The sequence below is a fragment of the Fukomys damarensis genome, unplaced genomic scaffold (assembly GCF_012274545.1).
Source record: "Fukomys damarensis isolate Sample0158 unplaced genomic scaffold, DMR_v1.0_HiC HiC_scaffold_15, whole genome shotgun sequence".
In the NCBI taxonomy this organism is placed as follows: domain Eukaryota; kingdom Metazoa; phylum Chordata; class Mammalia; order Rodentia; family Bathyergidae; genus Fukomys; species Fukomys damarensis.
The window spans coordinates 56,087,173-56,109,598 of record NW_022900927.1 but is presented as its reverse complement, the minus strand read 5'-3'; the positions used below and the strand labels follow the sequence as shown (position 1 = coordinate 56,109,598).

At 46.6% G+C, this 22,426-nt stretch overlaps 1 protein-coding gene across 3 annotated transcripts in view; it reads left to right on the top strand.

Moving 5' to 3' along the window:
• The window catches only part of Tmcc3 (transmembrane and coiled-coil domain family 3), a 250,785-nt gene that overhangs the window by 5,982 nt on the left and 222,377 nt on the right, over positions 1-22,426 (top strand). The window contains exon 1 of one of the 3 annotated variants that reach the window (XM_010629192.3): positions 20,141-20,185. The exons of the other annotated variants lie outside the window; for them this stretch is intronic. The gene's annotated coding sequence lies outside the window, so the exon portion shown is untranslated. Of the gene's footprint in view, positions 1-20,140; positions 20,186-22,426 lie in introns of those variants that run through there. 3 annotated transcript variants of the gene reach the window in all.

The window sequence follows — 22,426 nt, the reverse complement described above, 5'->3', positions numbered from 1 at the left end:
GCCGGGCAGGGCCCCATCACGTGGTTTGTAGCCTCTCCTGGAGACGATTCAGGGCTACTGTGCCTTGTGGGTATTTACTGTTGCAGAGGAAAAACAAAGCCTGGGCACATGGTGGTGGGAGTTGCTTGCCCAGTCATGAAAGCCTTCTGGAAGCAAGGATTGCTTAGCTGAGACTTGAAAGATGGGAAGGGCAGCTGGGGAAGGAGGAGGAAGATAGAATGAGCGGAGTTTGCAAAAGGGGAGAGAGGGGAGCCGTATTTAAGGAAGTGAGGCGTGTTCAGAGAGGCTGGACGCATAGGTCCTTCCTGAGGGATGAGGGCGAGGGTTGGGGACGTGTCCTGAAGGCGGTGGGAAGCTGCCGAAAGGCTCTCAGCAGACTTTTGAAAGTCACGTTTAGTTCAGAAGGTCTCTCGGACTGCTGGATGTAGAATGGGCTGGAGGGTCAAGACCCGCTAGGAGTGGGAAGGCCCGTTAGGGGACGCTCGCAGTCCCGAGGTGGCCTGGATGGGGAGGTGCTTAGGGAAAAGGAGGGACACATTCTAGTCAAGAGGTATCTTGGCAGTAGAGTCAGCGGGACCCGGCGACCCGTGATTTGGAGGACAGGGAGGAGACGCGTGAAGAAAGACTGACACCCAGGTTTCCGGCTTGGTGAAACTGGGCACGTGATGGGTTGTGAACTGAGACACACACTGGAGGAACACCCAGGGGCAGATTTGCTTATGTTTTGTTTTATGTCCTTGGGTTGGAGATGCCTTTAAGCCATTCAGGTAGAGAGCTCTGTGGGCAGATGCGGGTTATTGAGGTCTACAGCTTAGTAGAAAGCATTATTTAGTTACAGAGTTGAGTTTCCAGCATTTGGGCAATAGTCATAGAAACCATTGGAGTTATAGAATACCGCATTGAGAATATGGTTATAAACAGTGTCTCACAAAGTTTGCTGTTCATAAAAAACTCTTGGGAACTTGTTAAAATGCAGATTCCTGGGCCTCTTGAGCTGCTGCTTTAGTAGCTCTGTTTTCAGACGCTGGGACCTCCAGCACCTCAAGGGGTTGGACGACAAGATCATGACATCCCAGCTATTTTGCCTTAGGTATGGATCCTGGAGAATCTCTAGCACTCTGTGGCCTGCTCTTAGAAAAAGGAATGTTTAGTGTACAGAAAAGGGATAAAGAATAAAACATTGACAGTCATGTACCCATTACAATTTAAAAATAAAAAAAATACTAAGAAAAACTAAACCACATTTATACACTGGGATATACTCAGCCATAAAAAAGGAACAAATTACAACGTGTACAGGAACACGGGTGGATCTCAGTCCAGACACAAAAGAATGCACACTCTGTGATTCCATTTATATCAGGTACTAGAACGGAACATACTCAGCGAGGATTATAGGAATCAAAACAGTGGCTATTGAAAGGAATTAGCTAGGGGAAAGGCCATGAAGGAACTTCCTGGGGTGGTAGAAATGTTTTACTTCTTGATAGGGGTGTGGTTTGAATGGTTGTATATGTTGGTCAAAACTCAGTGCCCTGTATACTTAAGATCTATGCATATGTCTATGTAAATTACACCTCAGTGAAAGACTTTAATATAAAACAAACAAAAGCCAATGCAGATGGAACTTTCTGAGTGCCTTCCCCTATTCAGGGTAACCACTGCCCTGGATTTAACACACCTGTGTACTTACTTTCGCTACTTGTGTGTAGCCTTAAGCCTTGTATACTGTTGTTTTGAATGTCCTTAACCTTTATGTATATCCCAACATATACACCTATGATATTTTGAGAATACAAGTGTGTATGTATTCTTTTTCAGTTTGAATTTTTCTTCGACATTGTATGTGGGAGAGTCACTTGTTTGATACCAGTAGCTAACCATGCACTTTTAGAGCTAAACACTTAGCTCTAATGTAATATGTAATTATGCTTACTGTTTTGGATGTATGTTTAGACTGTTTCAGAGAATGCTGCTATGATACTGTACATCAACTTGTGCATGACAGGTGGGGCATTTAGGGGTGGCGGGGCTGGTGGTAGGGTAAACACTGTCAGCACTACTAGGCATTACTGTACTTTTCTTCAGGAGGTTTACCAGAAGTGTGTGAATGGCCTATATTTTTACCAAACATGTGGCATTGCCACACTTTAAATTTTTTGCAGATCTGTTAAGTATGAAATATTATCTCCTCATGGCCTTTGTGATTCTCTGATTACTAGTATGGTTGAACATATTTTAATGTATAGATTGGCCACTCAGATTTCCTCTTCTGTTTCTTTTTTTGTGCATTTCTGTTTTGGGTTGTCTTTTTTTTTTTTTTCTTCTGAGTTGCAATGCATTAATGTGTTCGAGGTTACCAATTCATTACTTTGGTTTATACTCTTTGTTTTATAAGGAACCCTCCACACCCACTGGCTAGACATATTCACCTGTGTTTCCTAATAAGAGCTTGAGTTTCACCTTTTATATTTAGCCCATTGAGCGTCTTGGAATTAAGTTTAATGATTTAAATAAGGTAAGGGTTCACTTGTTCCCCCATATAGACGACAGGTCATCCCATCCTCCCCACCAGTGTGCCCTGCCACCCTTGTCATTTATCAGGCTTTCATATATAGATGCGTCTGTGGGCTCTTTGTCCAGATCTTAGTTGTTACTTTAGCATGAGCCTTGATCCTGGATGGGCAGAGCCACTCTGCCTCGTGACTGAGCCGGTTTGAGTGCTTTGTTGATTGCTGTATCCAGCATGTAGAGCCCAGCGGGAGCTCAGTGTGTGTCTCCTGACCTAAGGAGGGTAGTCCAGCAGTTCCCTCAGATGCCGGTGCTGCTTTCCTGTGGGTAGCAGGAGTGGCTGGAAGCTCTCTTTCTTGCTTCCCCTTTTCACTGCTCCTGGTGCTGCTTGGCCCTTCTCATTCGAACCAGAATTGGAGAGAATCCTCAGGAAGTCCGAGCGCTGCGGTGCAGCATGGACGCGAACCTCTAAGCACCAGTGAGCGGTGCTTAGGAACCAGGATTCTGAGCATGAAGCGTGGCTCCTTCTGTGAGCTGTTTTGAAGTCTGGGTCCTTAAGCCTTGGAGGTCAGGCAGTAGATGATCTAAAATTAGGTTTCCTTACTTTTCTTTGGAATGCCTGTGTTTTGGGTATCTTTATTTTGTAGACTAATGTTGCTTTAAAGTAGACCTCTCTGTGGACCATAGTTCTCAGTGTGTTTTGTTAATAAGAACAGGACCCACAATTTATTTAATGCTTCAATTGTAATCCATAGTGCTAGTACATATATATGTATTGCATGTACATAAGGATTTTATTCACTCCACAAAATCATCTTCTCCCCCTTTGCAGTGAGTAATCTTCATCATTTATGTAATGTTTTTGAGCCCTTGGGCTGAGTTAGGGACTAAGTTTGCCAAAATCCACAGCCTTGAGGTCCACGAACTCACAGTTTAATAAGGAGCAGACTTTTAAGCAAATAATCACTATGCGGTATGATAATTGCATTGGCAAGCACATACCCCAAAGCCAGCCTACCGAAAAAGGTGATGAACTTTATGAGCTGGGCGAGGAGCTGGGTGCAGGGCGAACTCAGGAAGATGGTTTGAAGCAGAATCTGACCCCTGAGCACACCCTTGAGGTCCCATCACTTCTCCCATGCGAGGTCTGGACACCTGGATCTGTTGTCTGCTCCTCCACTAGCCTGCCTTCCTGTACCCTCCTCCTGCAGCGGTCTTGTGTGGCTTCTTGCCCATGGGGCTTTCTCTAATTATAGATGGGGTCTCTCTATGAGTTCAGGCTGGCCTTGAACTCACTATGTAGCCCAGGCTGGCCTCAAACTCATGGTGATCCTCCTGCCTCAGCCTCCTGAGAACTGGGATTATGTGCCACCACACCTAACTCAAAAAGTTGTTTTCCTTCTTTTTTAGAAAAAATTTAATTAAAATATTTAAACAACTTTATTGAAGAATCAGTTATATATTGTAAATTCAGTGAATTAGATCATGGTCAAGCTTTTAAGAGAGTTCTTCAATACTGTGACACTTTATTACCCTGGAATCAAAGAACTATTTATGTTATAAAACTAGAAAATGTTGTTTATAGAGAGTTTAGGTAAAACAATAAGAAAGAAAGTAGAAAAGAGAGCTGGATTGGGTAGTTTGAAATGTGAGTAGAACACTGTGAGAGTTGAGCTGACAATCAGTGTGTTTGATCAAACCACAGATTAGAATATGTGCTTGCAATGTTAGCAATAAACCACTCTGGTACTTTTGTTCCAGAAATTATGCTGTTTGTTTGGCTTTCCAGGGTATTTATAAACGTAAATTTCCAAATAGAGAAGATCTTATTTCCACCCCAAGCAAGCTGTGACCTGGAATAGTCCAACACGCGGTCCAGAAGAGCAAGGACCCCCCCACCACACACAGTGACAACTGAACTAGCTGACTGGTGCAAAAGTAGCAAATGCTTTGTAACGTGTGTTGCCTGCAGAGATGGCAGAAAGGAGGCTGCTGATAATGGAGGACGACTGTCTGGACTCTGCCGGGCCACGCTCCTGCCATTCTGCTCCCGAGTTAAGCTCTCCATGCTGCATTTCTGATTTTTAAATATTGATGCTGGGAAACTGGCAACAGTGCTTGAGATCTGTGTGCAGAGGGTAAAGCTACCCATTCCTCGACAAAAGGAGGCTCAGACACAGCCGTGCAGAGGGCTCAGCCGGATTAGTGTGCTTGGCTGCCTTTCTTTGTGCATGCACTGTTCTAATCATAAAAGTCAGTGTGCAGAAGCCCATTCCTGTCCCTGCTCTGGGCTGGGAAGCCACAGGAATTGCCTCAGTTCATCAGAGACGATGATGCAGAGGCCAATCCCGAACACAGTGCACCTGTGATGATTTTGCTTTCAGTATCGTGTTGTATATTCAGCAGATGCAGGCTGGATCAGTCAGTTTTCAGGAAGCAACTGCCGCTCCTCACTCCTTTCCTGTACAGCAGAAGTTGATAAACTTTCTTCCTTAAAGGGGCAGAATGGACATTTTTGGACTTCCGGGGCCATGTGGTCTGTTGTTGTAACACTTAACTCTTTACAGTACGTGGGGGCAACCACGGGTATTACTGTGTTCTGAGGACATTTTACATCGGGACACTGAAATATGCATTTCCTGTAATATTCATGTGACAGAATATATTGCTTTTCTTATTTTTCCAGTCATTTAAAAAGAGAAACCCTACTCTTTGGCCAGATTCTTTGGTCTGTGGATTGCAGCGTGCTACCCTCTATTGCCAAAGCACTGCAATTCCCGTGTCCCCTTGTGTGTGGGCCACCATTTCCTGCCACAGCCTGTCCTTGGTTGGGTGGGTCAGACACAGCTGCGTGGACAGAAAACCAGAAGCCCACCCCAAACCAAGAGACGCTTCAGTTCCCCACTGCCTCACCAATATGCATGCCTGCTTAATGCTGTGGAACCCTTTCCTGATTACGAGGAACCTTCTTCCTCTGAGTTACCTAGACCAGAAATTTAGACTCACGCACTGAAATGAAGGTAGAGTAATTAGCATTCAGCAGGACATCATAAGAATTGGTAGTGAGGGCAAGAATGTGCTTTCTTTACAAGAAGGGGATTTGCTGAGATACATTTATTTTCTTTCTCCATCTTCAGATAATTTTGCCTTACAGGTTATAGAATGAAATTAGTTTTGTGTATTCTATGTGGTGTGTTCTGCACATGTATTATAGTTCCACTTGAGTGGATTCTCCTTAGTCCTCACGTAGTGGAAAGTAGTTAACTGGGGTGCAGAGGGTCTTGTAGAATGGTGGACCCAGGTGAGAAATGTGCAGGCTGAACATGGCTGTTCCTCTGCGGGACGAGGCTGAGGTCCAGTTAGAATTCAGCTGCGCTCAGAAATTTGGTTCTCAGATGATGGCTTCAGGGAGGAAGCACTGTGATGCTCCAGGTGTCCGTGGTCCCTTTTCTCTTCTGTGAAATGGGGGCACCAGGGGGCAAGTGGAGCAGTTTCTGTGAAGGCTGTTTTCCCAAACCCCCAAGAGCTCTGGAGGCTGCTCCTGTAATTTGCTGAGCCCGAGTGCAGTCTCTTGCTCAGGGCCCACAAACCTGGCCGAGTGTTAGCCTCAGTTGTGGGAGGAGGCGCAGACCTAGAATTGTACACACACACTCACACTCACACATGTGTTTCATAAGACCCAATGGTCTAAGAAAGCCTACTAATCCCAGCTTAGACTTTCCCTGAGCAGCTCCTACCATCTGTCTTCATCCACGGAAAGGAAAAGGAAGAGACAAGTCAGAAGGAGTCGGAATCCTCTCCTCTTTATCTTCGTGGGATTGTCTGTCTCAGTAACTGGAGTCGGGGAGAGCTGGGCTTGTGGGTGTATGAACCCAAATCACATTTCTTCTCCTCTCGTTCTGTCTCTGCAGCCTGACATTTCCGGTGTGGTTTTCACCTTTCCATTGAAGCATGTTTGTGAGAGAAAGCCTGAGGTTCTGTACGTTGTGATCACACAGCAGGCTGGCAGTGTCCTTCCCAGCTTCACTACTCAGAACTCGTCACTGAAAATGTCTTTTTGAGCTATTTCTGGAGATAACACAATTGTAGTATTGGCACATACAGATCACAAACACAAAAAGAATCTCGGTAGTACCAAGAAAAAAAAAACTTGTTCTGTGTTTATCCTATTTTCTCCGCGGCTGTTCATTTATATGTGAGAAATTGTAGATCTCAAGTGAGGGGAAGTGTCTGCCTCCCGCACTGGCAGCCCGGATGGTTTCTGAGAGTGGAATCGGTCGCGTGTGTGTGCTCACGCGTGTGTGTGTGTGTGCGCGTGTACAAATGCTCTCTGACAGTACTCTGCAGCTTCCTGATGCATGAGAGCCGTAACAAAGTGCTCTTCAGTTTGCAGAATTCCTGCCACAAACATCAGGTCTTTTCTGTTTCCCGGGACCTTGTTAGAAATTTAAATTCATCATCGTCCTACTGTCCTTAATCTCCGAAGTTCGAAGGCTCCCGGGAGAATGATCAGGAAATAAATCGCAGCACAAAACGTTAGCCTTAATATTCATTGATTTTCATGCCATCGTATTTCAAATTGTATTCATTATTAAGGTGGAGAATTTTTTTTCCCATTGAAAAAGGCGAGATCAATATATCTACTGTGTGTGGCCGATCTTTTATACCCTGTTGTTCTAATATTTATGGCACACTCTTTTGAAAGTAAGTAAATGCTTTAGAAATGTTGGAGGGGCTGGAAAGTGCGAGTCGTCCACATGCAGTCAGACTGGTGTGTTTGTGGCTGGTGATCAGCACGTTGGCAGCTTCAGCTGTCTGCAGGATGACTGGATGCTAAGCCTGTTCCTGTGCTGGTCTCCAGCTCTCCAGAGAAACGTCCAGCAATGTCCTGAAGATTGTTGCCTTTCTATTCCCATACGTTCTGCAGCAGTTTGGACTTCTTATTCAGCAGGCTGTGTTTTTTATGATCTTCCCAGTGCAGAAGTTTCCATCTTTGCAATAGTCTGGAATTCCTCCTCTCTCTCCACCTGCAGTCAGGAGTGAAATACAGCTGGGGGAGCCTTTGTGGTCTTTCCCTTCCACTGCCCCTTTCCTACTTTCAGGTCTTCGTTTCTAAAACCAGCAGCCAGGTGATTTGAGTGTTTTTCATCCTAAGTTTTACACTTTCTATTTTCACGTCCAGGATGATCAAAAAAAATGAACGGGTATGTTTTGGAGATCATTAAAATTTGGAACCACGCAGGAGCAGGGGGCCTGAGGCAGGGGGATGGCAAATTCAAGGTCATCCTGAGCAACATGGTAAGACCCTGTATTATAAAAAAAGATTTGGAGCTGATACATAGATCTGCCACAGATTTCAACACCTGTTTTATGGTGTGTGTGCGTGCGTGTGTGTGTGTGTGTGTGTGTGTTGGCTCCAAGTCAGATGACTCCACTCTAGGGCTCTCAGGGTGCTGAGCTGGGTTCCAGAATCCCTCCTGCACTTTGTTGTACTTGTGTGAGGCTGACTTACTCAGGGACTATGCGATCCTGGAAGATGGGGGCTGTGTCTGGCTCATGTTTGTGTTCCTAGCAGCTACCGTTGGGGTTAACAGATGGAGGAGATATATAGGGTTGCAGTCATTGAATATACCAGTTGGGCATCCCAAAGCTGAAAATCCAAACTTCACAATGTTCCAGTGTGTGAAACTTTTTGAATGCCAACATGATACCACAAGTGGAAAACTCCACACTGGGCAACTTTATTTCATGTACAAATATATTTTTAAAATTGTATAAAACTACTTTTGGGCTATATGCATAGGATATATATGAAACTTAAGTGAATTTAGTATTTAGACTTATATCTCATCCTTGTTATATGTATGCAGATTTCCACACCCCCCCATCTGAAGTCTGTGACACTTTGGGTACCAAATGTTAAAACAAGGGATATTTTAGAGTCTGCTTTTATTCCCCGTACACATTCCCATGTATGGCTGCAGTTATTTTAATGTTTCTGGAGTTATTTAGTCATTTTAAGTCACATTTGGCTTGATCATCCCCTATTTTTATGAGTTTGGATTATTTTCATTTGTTGGCTATTTTGAATAGTATAGTTCAAACATCTCCAAACAAAATCATTTTCTCTCATCTTGATAAGTTTTTTCTGGGGAACTCCTTCATGAAATTACTAAGTCAAATAGTAGTTGTATTCCTCTTATGATTGTGGGATCTTCTTTTTCAAATGAAGAGACCATGTGCTTGATTCGACAGCACATATACTTATTTATTTATGTATTTTTTAATTGAGTTTATCGGTACATTTTAGGTATACAGTAGTTACATTCATCATTGGGATCTTGTACCTTTATGTGACAGCTTTTGGTTCTCATTTTTTCCCCTTGTGACAGCACATATACTAAAGGAAGAGACCAGTCAATGGAAACTAACACGTGCTGTCCTTTTAAATACGTTTTTTGTTTTTTTCCCATTTTTCACTGAAACGTTCTGATTTGGAATCAGAGTAGCAAGAACAAGTGATGGTGATTATCCTTTTGTGCCTGCACAGCAGTTGTTACCTGAATGCTTCCTCCTGTGGCCTTGTTTTAAAAAATTAATTAAAATTTTTATGGTTTCTTTTCTTTCTTTTTTTCTTGGTACTGGGGATCAAACTCAGGACCTTGCACTTGTGAGGCAGGTGGCAGAACCTCACTGAGATAAATCCCTGGCCTCAAACTAAGCTTTTTTTTTTTTGGTGGGCCGGGGAGATCAAACTTGGGATCTTGTGCTTTCGAGGCAGGCAGTGGCACCACTGAGCCAAATCCCTGGCCCTGTGGTCTTCACACCTTCACCGCACTTTCCGTTGGGAAGGAGTGCAGATCCCAGTCAGGTGGAGGCTTCCAGGCAGGACAAGCTCCAGCCATGTTGTCAGAGCTTAGGAGGTGGCTTCCCTTTCCAGGCCTCACCCTGGCTGGCCGAGAGCTGCTCTCTGCTCACCCTGAAGGCACTGTTTCCCGCTGCTCCCCATCTGACCTGAAGCCTGCAAGCTTCTCAGCGCCCAGACCCAGCTTAGCCACAGGGCTGCCCTCCTCCATCCCAGCCTCTTCCTCAGTGGGCTTCCCCTTCATCCTGTGCCCCCTTTGGTAAAGGTCTTCCTCACTTTGCTCATCTTATTATTTAGATCATGAGGTTGTTGAGGACGGGAATTTGGCCATCATTTTGCCACCTGACTTTGATACAGCACTTTGTCAATTCTCAGCAAACCCTTTGTGAATGGACAGAATGGATAGAATTGTTACATTGGTTTATTCACCAGCGAGAGTACTTATAGGGAAGTCCACTTATTGGTAATTGAGCACCCATTTATGGTGTGTATGCTGATGCTTGATTGTCTAGAATATCACGTACTGTTTTTAGTATTTTTGTTGTTGTTGTTTGTTTTTTTGAGACAGGGTCTTGCTATGTAGTTCTGATTGGCCTTGAACTTCCTATATAGCCCAGGCTGGCCTCAAACTTGTATGACTCTCCTGCCTCAGCTTCCTGAGTGCTGGGATTACAGGCTTGTGCCACCACACCCAGCTCAAGGAATGCTTTAATTCCCCCTTCTCCAGTCACTTGGTATAGTTTTTTTCCCAATGGGCAGCAGTTGTCATTCTGTGTATTACCCAGGCTGTAAATGCCAGTCTGTAAGCTCGTGAGGAAATGTATGGATCACCATCGCATTTCCGGTGCTTAATACCTGGTACCCAGTAAGTACTCAGTAACTGTTTATTTATTGTTGTTGTTGTTGTTGTTGCTTTTGGTACCAGGGATTGAACTCGGGTCCTTGCCCTTGTGAGGCAGATGGCAGAACCACTGAGCTAAATCCCAGCCTTCATCAGTTTATTTGTTGACTGAGCAAATAATAGATGAATGAATGAAACAGTGAGGAAAGGCACTAACAATGTGTCACATCGCAGGCCCTCGCGGTTGGGGGTTCACCTCGCGTGTGTATTGTCCTGCTGAACTCTCCTTTCTCCAGGTGAGTCCTTGAACTCCCTGCTTCCCTTGCTAACTTCTGAGGCTCCTGCTGCCTCTCCCCGATCATGACCCTGAGGGCCATCTCCTGCTCAGCTCTTCCATGGGAACTGTCATGCAAACGCCAGCTACAAGCCAGGAAGCTGCACTGACGTAGTGATACGACAGTCCCTCTGTCCCGCCGAGAGGAGAGGAGGCCGGTCTCCTCATCCGTCTGCAGCAGCAAATCTAAGTCAGGGGCATCCTGTAGTTTGGGGGACCAGTGACAGCCCCACGTACACGCCCAAGCTGATCTGTAGTGCTGGGCTCTTGTCCAGAGCCTGCTGTCCAAGCCTGAAGAATTCGTTCTGAGGGAAGCAGGAGGTTTCCACAGAGTGAGCACACACCCCTCTGCCTGTCAGTCAGTCTTCTTGGGACATGGGCTTCATTTCCTGGTGTCCTGGTAAGAATTTGGATGCTTGCGACCACAGCCAGTTACAGGGAACAACAAAATCTCATTTGTGATTTAGTTGTTCTCTTGGATTACTAGTTAAAAGCTTTATAAAGGAGTGGGAGACATGGTAGTTGTATAGGGGTGGGAATAATGTTATATGATGGGAAAGAATTCTCTTCTGCTGTGTGTTGGAGTGATAGGAGTCAGAGGAAGACTTCCAAACAGCCGCTGCTACCCCAGGAATGGCAGCAAGAGTCCTGCCATTTGGTTCATGAACAAGGGTGTCATAAATTCTCAGTGACCCTACTCCCAGGCTCCAGACTTCTATTACAGCCCTGCTGTGTGAGAGCTAAAATCTTAATTGAAAATAGAATTATTGCGCCGATGCTGTATTTGTTAAAGCACTTAGGAACGCTCACCACTCTCCATACATTCTTTTATGATGCTGGGAGGACAGCAGGAAACCGTGTGGTCCGGAGCCTCATTAGCTTCGGTGGAGACAGCACACCCAGCAGGCACAGCCGGGGCCCAAGTGGGGAGGCTGCAGGGCTGTGCCCCAAGAGTGCGGTGCCCGCATAGCAGCTGGTGAAAGTGAGGCTGACCCCGTGTCAGGACATAGAGGGGGCGGTCCCAGGAGCGAGGGAGCAGTGCCTGGCACACGGAAGCCGGAAGGGCACGCGGCAGGACAGGAAGGCGAGGCTGGCCTCTGGTAGTTATGTCTCTCTAGCTCCATGTCCAAGGCTGTGCGTGTTTCCTTGGGTCTGAAATTCAGGACAAGCTGATTAATTCTTTGTTTTGTTTGGTTCCGGGGATTGAACTCAGGACCTTGCACTTGTGAGGCAGGCAGCGGCACCACTGAGCTGCAACTCCTGCCCCTGGTTCATTCTTAAGCCCCGCAGCATAAAGGACAGAAGTGAGGTGGAGGCTATTGGTAGAGACTGAGGGGGAAAGCCAGACACTTTTGGAATGGATGAATCATTGTTCTTTGGGCCCACAGGAATGTAGGATTCTCCAGCCGCTCAGAAGAGAGGGAGATTTTTAAAAATTTTGTTTTGTTGTGGTTCCACTATTCCCCGGTGAAGACAAGTAAAAGCCACATTTTAGGTGAGAGACAAGTGAGTCAGACCCAAGGCGGAAGAGCAGTGGCGGGGCAGGAGAGAGGCCAGAGTGTGGCTTGGACCCGTGGTGCCACTCCTTTGTTTTGGATCTGTGATGCGGAGGGCTGGGGCTCGGGGAGACGGTGGCCGGGAGGCGTTGCCCGTGTCCTTGCCCTGCGTCTTCCGCTCACCAGCATCATCAGCGTGCAAACTGAGTGTGCCATTTGGGCACAGGGAAGTTTATTTATTTAGTTAGTTTTGGTAGTGGGGATCGAACTCGGGACCTTGCACATATAGGGCAGGCAGCAGCACCACTGAGCTAAATCCCCATCCCTGGGGACAGGGACTTTAGATAGTTTAAAATGAATGAGATTGGATCTCAAATGTGTGTTTGATATGAATTTTTCCCCACTGGGAAGCAAAATTGTCAGAAAGAAAGTGGCTGTGGTCGACTTTTCTTGATGCTAAAGAGACTCAACTCAGTGGATTCTCCTTTATTCCAATACTGGGTCCATTCTGCTTTTTTTTTTTTAATGGTAAATTATTTTATTAAGTAATAGTGAAAGTAGATAGTAGTTGGATTGCTTTTGTTTTTTAATGATGTGGCGAAATAAAACATTGGCAACATTGCGTTAATCCTTGAAATTATTTCGGAAATTTTAATGGTACACAAAATGTAACTCCCGTCAAATAACCTTTAAAGTTCCTCCCAGTTTTAACAGTTGGGAATGCTAACCTTTTCTTTCCACTTGTGACTGTGAGGTGAGAAATTCAAGTGTCAGTTTATATTTGTATCCTGGAACAAGCTGTGTTTTTTGCCCAGAAAAACCACAGTGTCAGCATATAAGAATCATGGGCACCTTGTTTTCTTCAGCTGGAACAAAACCTGAAGTATATCTTTACGTCTTAATTTGACCAAAGATTGAATGAGCAGAGGGTAACTAGTTACTGACGTACATTGCTGGTGACAATATAAATTGGCTTAGGGTAAGGGTCAGCAATCTTTTTCTTTTCTCCTTTTTTGTTTAAACTGGGGCCACCCTATGCTGTCCAGACCAACCTCTAACTTACAGGCTCAAGTGATACTCCTGCCTCAGCCTCCCAAACATCTGGGTCTACAGGTGCATACCGTTGTGCCCAGCTCAGAAAACTTTCTCTAGAAGGCCAGATTGGAACAATTAATCTTTATGGGTCATATATAAGGTCTCTGTCATACATTCTTCCCTCCTTCCTCCTCTTTGATTTTTAAAATAGCTCTCTATAAATCTGAAAACACCATGGGCTGGATTTGGTCCGCTGAGCCCTAGTCTGGGTCTCTGCATGGAGGTGGTTTGGTTGTTTTTGTCCAAGTTACACAGGCTGAACATTTCCGGGTGCAGGAATTTACCCTACAGCTATCCTTGCATCACAGCCAGGCAGTGGACAGGGTTCCTCCTGCAGCATTGTTTGAAATAGCAAACTACGGAAAACAGCCGGAACACTCTAAACAGTAGAATGTCCATACAAAAGAATCTGAGAGTTTTTCAAGAGTCGGACACAGCTCTATATAGATTAACCCTTGCAGTACCACTGGGGAGTTTAAAAAGACCAGTGTGTGTATGTGTGTGTGCTTACACACGAGCACACCTGTGCACTTGGCTTATTGTATGTGTAGAACACGAGGGAACGGGGTGTCACTGAGGAAGGTCATTTCGCTGAGGGGCTCAGAGGTAGAGATGACAGGGACACTTTCTTTTTCCTTTCTGTCATTTTGGAGCTTGTGAATTCAGCGCCATGCGCGTGTGTCACTAAGAAACAATAGTAATTCCCAGTGTAGGAAATTCAGCAGTGATTGCTGGAACTAGACCTGAATTAGTCTTCATCACCGGTGCGCCCGTGCTGCCCTGAAAAGTGTCCTCATTTGCTTCCGTCCCCACGAAGGCTTCCGACGGAATAACGACTTTGTCAGTGTTTGATCTCAGGCTACAAGCTGGCCTGGCTGCTTGGCTTTGCCTGTGCCTCTGACTTTCGCCGGGTTGGCCCCTGCCTTTACTTTCCGATCCTTGACTCGCTAGAAGGCAGAGGTGCGGGACACGGTTCCCCAGCAGTCACTCTGTGGCCTCTGTTGTCCCCACGCCTGCGGGACCTCCCCCCAAAGGCTCTGGAACACTTCTCACTCCTCACCCTTCCCAGAAAGCCTCGCCTTTTCCTTGGCTCTCCAGGAAAGCTAAGAAGAGTCCAGCACCCCTTCCTGTGGAGGGAAGGACCCGGTCACTGGCCAGGGCACACGGTGAGCTGCTGTGAGGAGGAGACCCCGAGCGCCAGGCTGCGTGCAGAGCCCTGTGCGCCTCTGCAGTTCTTGTGCCCAAGAGGCAGAGCCCATGTGCGACCCGGTCTTTGGCCAGTGGGTGGAGTGGACGTGGCGGACCTGTGCTGGCCCAAGCCGGGCACCGAGAGCCCTGCAGTCTGCCTGCCTCTTGCATGTCACGAGCTGAAATGACTCTCATGTTCCTGGCCAGGAGGGCCTCGTTTCCGCAGACACCCGGCTGGGCTGCCTCGCTGGCCACCCGGGCCCCTTGGAGGTGGAGAGGCCCCTGCTGTGGTTTGCTGGCGAGGCTTCTGTCGGTCTTTTCTGCAGCACCGTGCGGACATAGACGTGGGATACACACGGGCCGGTGAGAAATGGACCGGTGGTTGGCCAGTGGGTGTGTTCGGAAATGGAGACCCCAGGGTTCTCTTTCCCTCCTATGTAACGCTGAAACCACGGAGATGCATTTCTGAGGCAAAAGAAAGAAAAAAAAGAGAAACAAAAACCCAGCCGGGATTAAGTCCCAGCGTCAGCACACTGCTGCATAGCGGGAGAAACTTGGAAGGGAAAAGTGCAGACTCAGGCCGGGGCTGGGCCCGCCGTGCGGAGGCTGCTGGAGAAGCCCGGTCTGCAGCAATGCGTGCGTGCACTTAGAGGACTGCGTCCCCTTCTCTGTAAAAAAGGTGGCATTTGCCCCGTTAGCGTGAAGTCCCAGGTTGCTATGACAGTTTTACTAATGAGATTATTTACATTTCCGAGTATCAGATCATTGTCATGTTCTGTAATTTCTACCACACTCAAGTGGAACTGTCCTCATCGCAGGAGTTAAAAATCCAAGGAAGCCTGTGATAGAGTTTTAAAAAATTCGAATAAAAAGGCCTTTCCGGATATGCACGTAACATTTTAATCCCAGGAATACCAGCTTGCTTTCTGCAGTGCTGGGGATCGAACCCAGAGCCCCACATGTGCGAGGCAAATGCTCTACCCCTGATCTACATCCATAGCCCAGGAGTGCAAACTCTTTTGTGGAAGTCTATAAAAGATCCTTTGGTCACCAGTCAGGTGAACCGTAAGATGACCCCAGTAGCTTCTAAAGGCTCAGTAAATGTGGGCTTTTATATGACGAGTACTTGCTTTGTTATATACAAGCAACAATCTGTTTACTGTCAAGGGAGACATGCTCTATTCACAACAGCAGCAAAAAGCATAAAATCCATGGAAACGCTTGCAATACACGGTGGCACTTATAAGCAAAGGAATTTTGTTTTTAATTTGAACAAGAAGAATGACATGAAGTTTCTGGATGTTAGAATATTGAATTTTTTGTATTTTTGTTTTTCTACAAATTATAAATTTTATGTAAGCTCCTATAAGGTTGCAGAGAAGATTCATTGCTACAACCTTTTTCTGGGAGCCCAAGTTGGTATAAGTGAATAAAACCTTGTTGTTTGACTGCAAGGAACAGAAAACCTGGTTAAAAATTGTTTAAATGATAAAAGGTTTAGGTTTATTATCTCACTGTCCATAGGCAAAATGTTTCCAGGGAATTCAGTGGCTGAACAATGTCACAAAAGACACAGATTCTTTATTTTCTTGCTCAGCAGCCCTCATGTGAGCTCATTTGGGGCTGAGCTCCTGAGAGTCCCAGGATGGCTGCATTAGCTCCAGACATCACATCATTACACATTCTCATCTAGAGTTGAGAAAAAGGGATCATTCCTTTCTTCATTGGCATTTTTTTTTAAAAAGAAAGAAAACCTTTTCCAAAAGCTTCTTGAAAGACCCTTTCATGTCTCACTGGCCAGAATCACAATAAATGGTGGTGACGAACCTATGGCATGTATACTGCAGCTGGCTGTCTGTTATCCCTGAAAGCTCTGAAAGGTTCACCATCACTGGTCTCTATAGTAAATGAGGCTTGGCAAGATTCTCCTCTTGTTGTCTTAATTTTTTTTATTTTTTTGGTACCAGGGATCAAACTCAGGTCCTTGTGCTTGCGAAGCAGGTGGCGGAGCCACTGCGCTAAATCCCCAGCCCTCCTCTTGCTCTCTTGCTGGGGGGAGGCCCGGCTCTGAGGATAGGGTGGACGGCTGAACAAAATGTGTGCGTGTGCGTGTGCTTGTGTGTGTGTAGGGGGACTGGCTCTGAGCAGGCAACTAGTAGTTCATACTCTTTCTGTGAAGCCTTTCACTTCTAGAAGTTGATTTTAAAGAAATAATCCCAGAACTCAGCATAGCTTGCTGTGTTCAGATGAGCACTGTAACAGTAATAAAAAGCGACTTTGTTAGTCATTAGCTACATAGTTACAGAAACCACAGAAATACCCCACAAAGGTTTAAATTACTGCCCAACCATGACAAGCGGAGCGTCATGAAATCATTAGATGTTATGTTTTCAGGGACTAATGGCTCAAGCAAAACTCCATGTTGGGTATTTAGTGGGGAAGCAAAAGCAAACTGCAGAATTAAAGGGAAATGGACCTCATTTTCACTTACATGCCGCACCACAACTGGGGAGAAATACGTCAGGCTGTTGGTTTTCTTGCAGTGCTGGCTTGCGGGTGACTGCCTTCTGTTTTCTGACTTTTCTCCGATAAGCAGCTCATACTTGTAAGGTCAGAAGAATTAACAGCATTTGGCCCACATGCCAGGTGTTTCGGGTAGATTTTGGTGCCTAATAAACTGGCCCCAAGTTTGGTGACTTAACCAGTTCTGCGGGCTCAGGGCTGCTGTCTTCGTGGCTGCGGCTGCTTCAGTGTCTGGAGTCACCTGCTGGTGGTGGGGCCTGGCTGGGTGACTTGGCCTGGGATGGGTGCTGTAAATGCACAGGTTCGCTTGGCCTCAGGCTCGCTCTGGCCCACAGAGCGGGCTTCCCAGAGAGTAAACAGCATCTAAAACGTGCACACTGTTCATTCTGCCACATTCTGCTGGCCTTGCAGCCAGCCCAGCTTCAAGGTTGGTGAATGAACTCTCTCCCTTTTCTGGAAGTCACATAATCACCTTGAGTAAAGAATCTGGATACATGGGAGTAGGGTGGAGAATTTGGGGCTATTTTTGCAAACTGTCACTGTGTCTTTATCTTGAAAACAAAACTCCCTAGAGAACACAAAGCCTGAGAAATTATAAAGTAAAGAGCATAGGTTTGGGTGATGAGAACCTCTCGATCAATATTTTTCTTCCAGGTTACGGGGAAGGTTCCGTCTCCCCTTTCTCGCAGCTGGGTGAGGGCTTAGCCGCAGCGCGTCTCTTGTAGCAGTGAGCGTTTGTTTAATGGCGCTGTCTCAGAAGGAGAAGGGGAAGCAGAGCCTCTCTGCGAACGAGTTAGTAGTGACGCGCTCAGAGCTTGGCCTTTGGCTGTGTTGGTAACTCATCCTGTGTAGGGCTGAGAGCCAGAAGCAACACGTCCGACAGAGCTGTGCTCAGGGCCACGCCTGTCTTCAGTTCTCGGGAGCGGGAGGATCTGGTTGTGGAGGTGCAGGCGAGTGACGAAGAGGATGCCGGCCCTGCTGCTTTGGGATTCCTGGGCAAGAAGCGGATAGCAGAGATTCTCTGAGGGGTCTCAGCCGAGGGTGACTCTCATCCTCGGGGATTTTACGGGAACCTGACGCCTTCGGACAAAGATGCTGTATCTTCCAAGACCATCATGGTTTTTAAAATGAAATAAGTTTAGATTTACATGAGAGTGGTGCATTCAGGGTTCACTTCAGGGAGACTGTACCAAGGGTGTACGACAAGAAATGTTTTAGGGGACTCACGGCACATAATCAGAGACTGAAGAATCCCACCGCTGTAGAACCAGAGAAGCAGAGTGTGGCCCAGCTCCGGTCTGGATGCTCGGTACCGGCATAGCCAGTGGGGGACCACTGGGGCGAGTCCCAGGTCCAGAGGCCACAGAGCCTGGGGTGGTTGTTGAGGGGTAGCAGGAGACGTCCTGTTGGGGAGAGAGGAAGGAAGTGGAGAGAGGGAGATGGAGGGGAATGATTCTGTTCCCCTCATTCCTCTCCATTTACTATTTTGAAATCTTCTGTAAGGAAGACTTGACTGTTCTGTTACATTTATTTACTTATTCAGTCACGTATTTATATCAATATGGGCTCACGGAGGTTTGCGTTCTTCTTTGGGTTGTAACCTAATATAATTATTTAATAGTTTTTCTCCGGTTGTTCCAGCTATTGCTCTTGGGAGCTCTCTACGTTTGGCGCGTGTCCATTTGGAATGCGCCCATCTTTCTTTTCCGCCCGCCATTTTGAAGCACTTCCTTTCTTCCTGGCATTACAAGATGTTCCAGTCTTGAGTCAGAATTTCTTTGAGGGGATCTCTCTTCCTGGAGGACGGTACAGGCAGCCCCACACATGTGATGATCTATCTTATGATTTTTGACTTTATTGATAGTGTGAAAGCAATACACATTCAGTAGAGACTTTGAATTTGGGTGTTTTCTGGCCTAGCCATGTGCCATAGAAGCTACCTTGTGTTGATATTGTCTTCTGGGTTTTTGCTTTCACATCCCATTATGTCTTCAGTGAGTCACATCAGCTGTTCCGCTCTTCATTATAAAATGGGCTTTGTGGTAGGCGACTGCTCATCTGAAGGCTACTGTAAGGGTTCCAAGCACACATAAGGTAGCCACTGTGCAGCAGGCCGAGGTTTAAGGTTGGGTAGGGTAGATATTTTTATACATTTTCAACCTAAGAATATTTTCCGTGTAGGGTGGGTTTACTGGGATGTGACTCCCATTATAAGTTGAGCCTTTCTGTATCTGTGTGTATAAAACAGTAACTCTGAGTCACGTTGCTATTGCAACATTACTTGATAACCTTTTTAAAGAAGCGATTTTAAACATTTTTGAGAGAGCAATCACAGAGTATAGATCTGTCAGAATTGAATTTGTCTCTAAGCCAAAGAAAAGTTGGCCGATGGCAAGGGGGAGCAAGCAGGGGTCAGCATTCCTCACACAGCTGTCCTTGGTGGCACAGCTGCCTTGACACAGTAGACCAGGACAGGTTAGGGCGCAGGGCTGAGACCTCCTGGGCCCTCTCAGTCCTTTCTCCTTGTTTGCAAGCAGAGCTGTGCTCCCGGAAGTGGAAGGGACCATGGTTTCCTGCACATAAACCTTTATCCTTCTACCAGGAGGCTGCGCTGTCTCCCTGCCTTTCCTAAGCCCAGGCAGAATTCTCTTTGCTCTGGCCTCATTTTCCTGTGGAGCAGGGAACTGGACGGGTGGTCTGGATAAGCCCAGGCATGCTGTGGTCCCAGGCTGCTGCCCAGGAAGGGCAGATGGTGGGAAAGACGCAGCAGTGTTGCAGGTGCCGTTCAGTGGTTCCCCAGGTGGGTCAGAGAAGAGTGAGGGCCCGGACAGGAGCTGGGAGGCCCCTGACGCTATTCTCCCCTGTCTGTTCTGCATCTTCTGTTTGTTTCTATCCACTCCTTTGTATGAACTACAAGGAATCATTGCAAAAGAGGTGTATTAGTCTGTTCTCCATTGCTATAACAACATACATGACATTGGGACTTTATAAAGAAAAGAAGTTTATTTAGGTCACAGTTTTGGAGGCTGAAAGTCTGACCAGCACAGCACTAGCTCTGGTGCAGCCCTCTGGGTGCATTACATCGTGGCAGACAGCAGATGGCAGGAATGTGTGCCGAAGAGAGAGGATTGGGATCACTCTTTTGTACCAGACATCTGACAAGAACCTCATCAGTTTTTTGAGGAAGGACCCCAGTGACCTGATGACCTCACTCTAAGCCCTGCCTTTTAAAGGCCCCATCTCTTCTTACAGGCCACATGGGCAAGGAGAACTCCATTCAGACCAAAGCAAGGGGTGACCTGGGAGCTCACACCAGAGGCTGTGGACTGCAGGTAGGGAAGAAGGTTTGCAGAGAAAAATGCAGGGAACCCACTCTTCTGAGACCCCTTGGGGAGTTCTCTCTGCATCCTGGCTTGCATGTGTCTGTGAGCTCAGAAACAGCAGAAAAGAAGGACGTTTTGGTCCTCTCTGGGCTCAGAGGATGGCCTGAGACTTGAGGGTGGGCACCAGTCCCCTGTCCCTGCCCACACCTTGTCCCCAGTAGAGGCCACAGTTCCTTCTAGCATTCACTCTGATTTTTGGCTTTTTACCTTTGGTGCCTGCTGTTTTGTCCACACTGGGGCAAAAGTTGGTTGCTGATTAGCTTTTTCCAGGATTTCCTTTTTTCTTTTCCTTTTCTGGACCTATAATTGCTCTCATTTAAACTAGGGACTGTGGAAGTTCTTACTCTGCTTTCTTTTCTTTTTTGAAATTCGTTCGTGTTGTACAGCCCTGCCCGGCCTGATATCCTGGGCATTCCCTTTCCATTTGTTTGGTTGTTTGAGGTTCCATCTGCCCCCTCGCTTTTGGTCTCTTCCCAAACACCCTGCTTCTTGGGGTTCACCCCAGCACAGTAACTGCTCTGTAGCTTGGTGTCAGGCTTCTTCTTTAAAGCATAAAACCTACATTTGTGTCTAAAGCAATGCACGTCTGCATAAAATTGAGGAAATAGAAATTATAAAGCAGACAATAATAGCCATAAACCCACTGCCCAGAGAGCGAGTTAGTGTTTCATATGTTTCTCTCACTGCCTGCTGGAGATGTGTATGTATGTATTGTTTGATTTGACATTAAGTTGTGTCATAGCTAATATTTGATAACATGTTCCTGCTTTACTCTTAGCCCCCCCCCACTATTGATATGCCTCTTGGCATGTCTTTATATTTTTTTGAAGTTAAATAATGTTCTACTTATTTAATAACCAAACCCTCACCTTCTGCATTCTTTCATAGACTTTCCAATGTTTTTACCCTTTTTCCCCCTCTCTTTGATGACTGTGATAAGCTCTCTATAAACTTGTATGCATTCATTTCATCCCGACATTACTCCAGCAAGTTGGCATTGTTTGCAGCCCTTAAAATGGATGAGAAATCCAGGAAAGGAACTTTCCCTGGTCATCCAGCCTGGTAAAGGACAGAACTTGGTTTGAACCCTGGTGTTGGCTCAGAATCTAGACCAACTTCCTAGTTGTTCCCTCGTGGGCACTTCTGCTCTGAGCGGGGCTGGACTCCCTTGATGGACCATGTGGTTTAGAATCGACAGTACTGTCTACTTGCTTTGGTGGTTGCAGCTGGGAATTAGTCTTGTCTGGGCCACTTTTCTGATGTGACCTTTGAAGTGATTGCAGCACTCTGGGCCCCTGTGAGCCTTCTCAACTGTCAAGTTCTGTGGTTTTGTAGCAGAAAAAGCAGAACGAAGGTGGCATTTGAGGACAGGAATGACAGGAGCCTTATTGTCTACTTGGGTTTCTGGGGCACCTACATTCGGCTTGGCTGCTGTTTTTCTCCCCAGCTCAGGTGGGGCTTGGGTGATGCCCAGGAAAAGTCCCCACGGGGTTTTCTTGGATGCCAAGTTGGAGCTCTCGCATGACAGCGGAGTCCCATGCCAAAGTTCCCTGGGGTGTTCTGAGGTCCTGGGGCTTTTGTGGCCTGTCAGCAAGTGTGGGGACTTCAGGGCGTGTGTTCCTCTCTGGTGCAGGCGCCTGGCTTCTCCGTGTCTCTCCTCAGCCGTCTCCTGTTGTGTGGCTCCAAGGATGTGGGGCCGTGGGTCTTTTCACCACTGTGTGTGGGGGTGAGCTGGCGGGGCCGTGGGGGGCCGCAGTCCTTTTCCTGATGTCAGTGTGGTCCCTGTGGTACCCCAGATATTTTACCAGGGTCTCCTTTCCCCAGCCCTGCCCTGCAGGGAGAAGGGGAACCAGCAGGCACTTGTTTTTCAGAATAGAGTTTAACTCATGCAGTTTCCCTTCCCTTTTCACATAGACTTAAAATTTTTTAAAAAAGAAAGAAAAAGGAAAAAAGAAAGGAAGAGGTTTTGGGGCTTGGCTGGGTTTCACTGCCACCCAGGGCTGTGCCCTGTCCTCCACGGCTCTGTAGGCCACTGATACAGGACTTGGTGTTGGTGTCACTGTGCCAGGTCCTCTGGCAGATGGCTGGATTTTTCTTGTGTTATTTCCCCACCCCTGCTGCTCGCCAGGCATCTCTGAGGAGATGCTGACATGCTTCTCTTTGTCCAGTTCTGTTAGAAACAAGCAATGC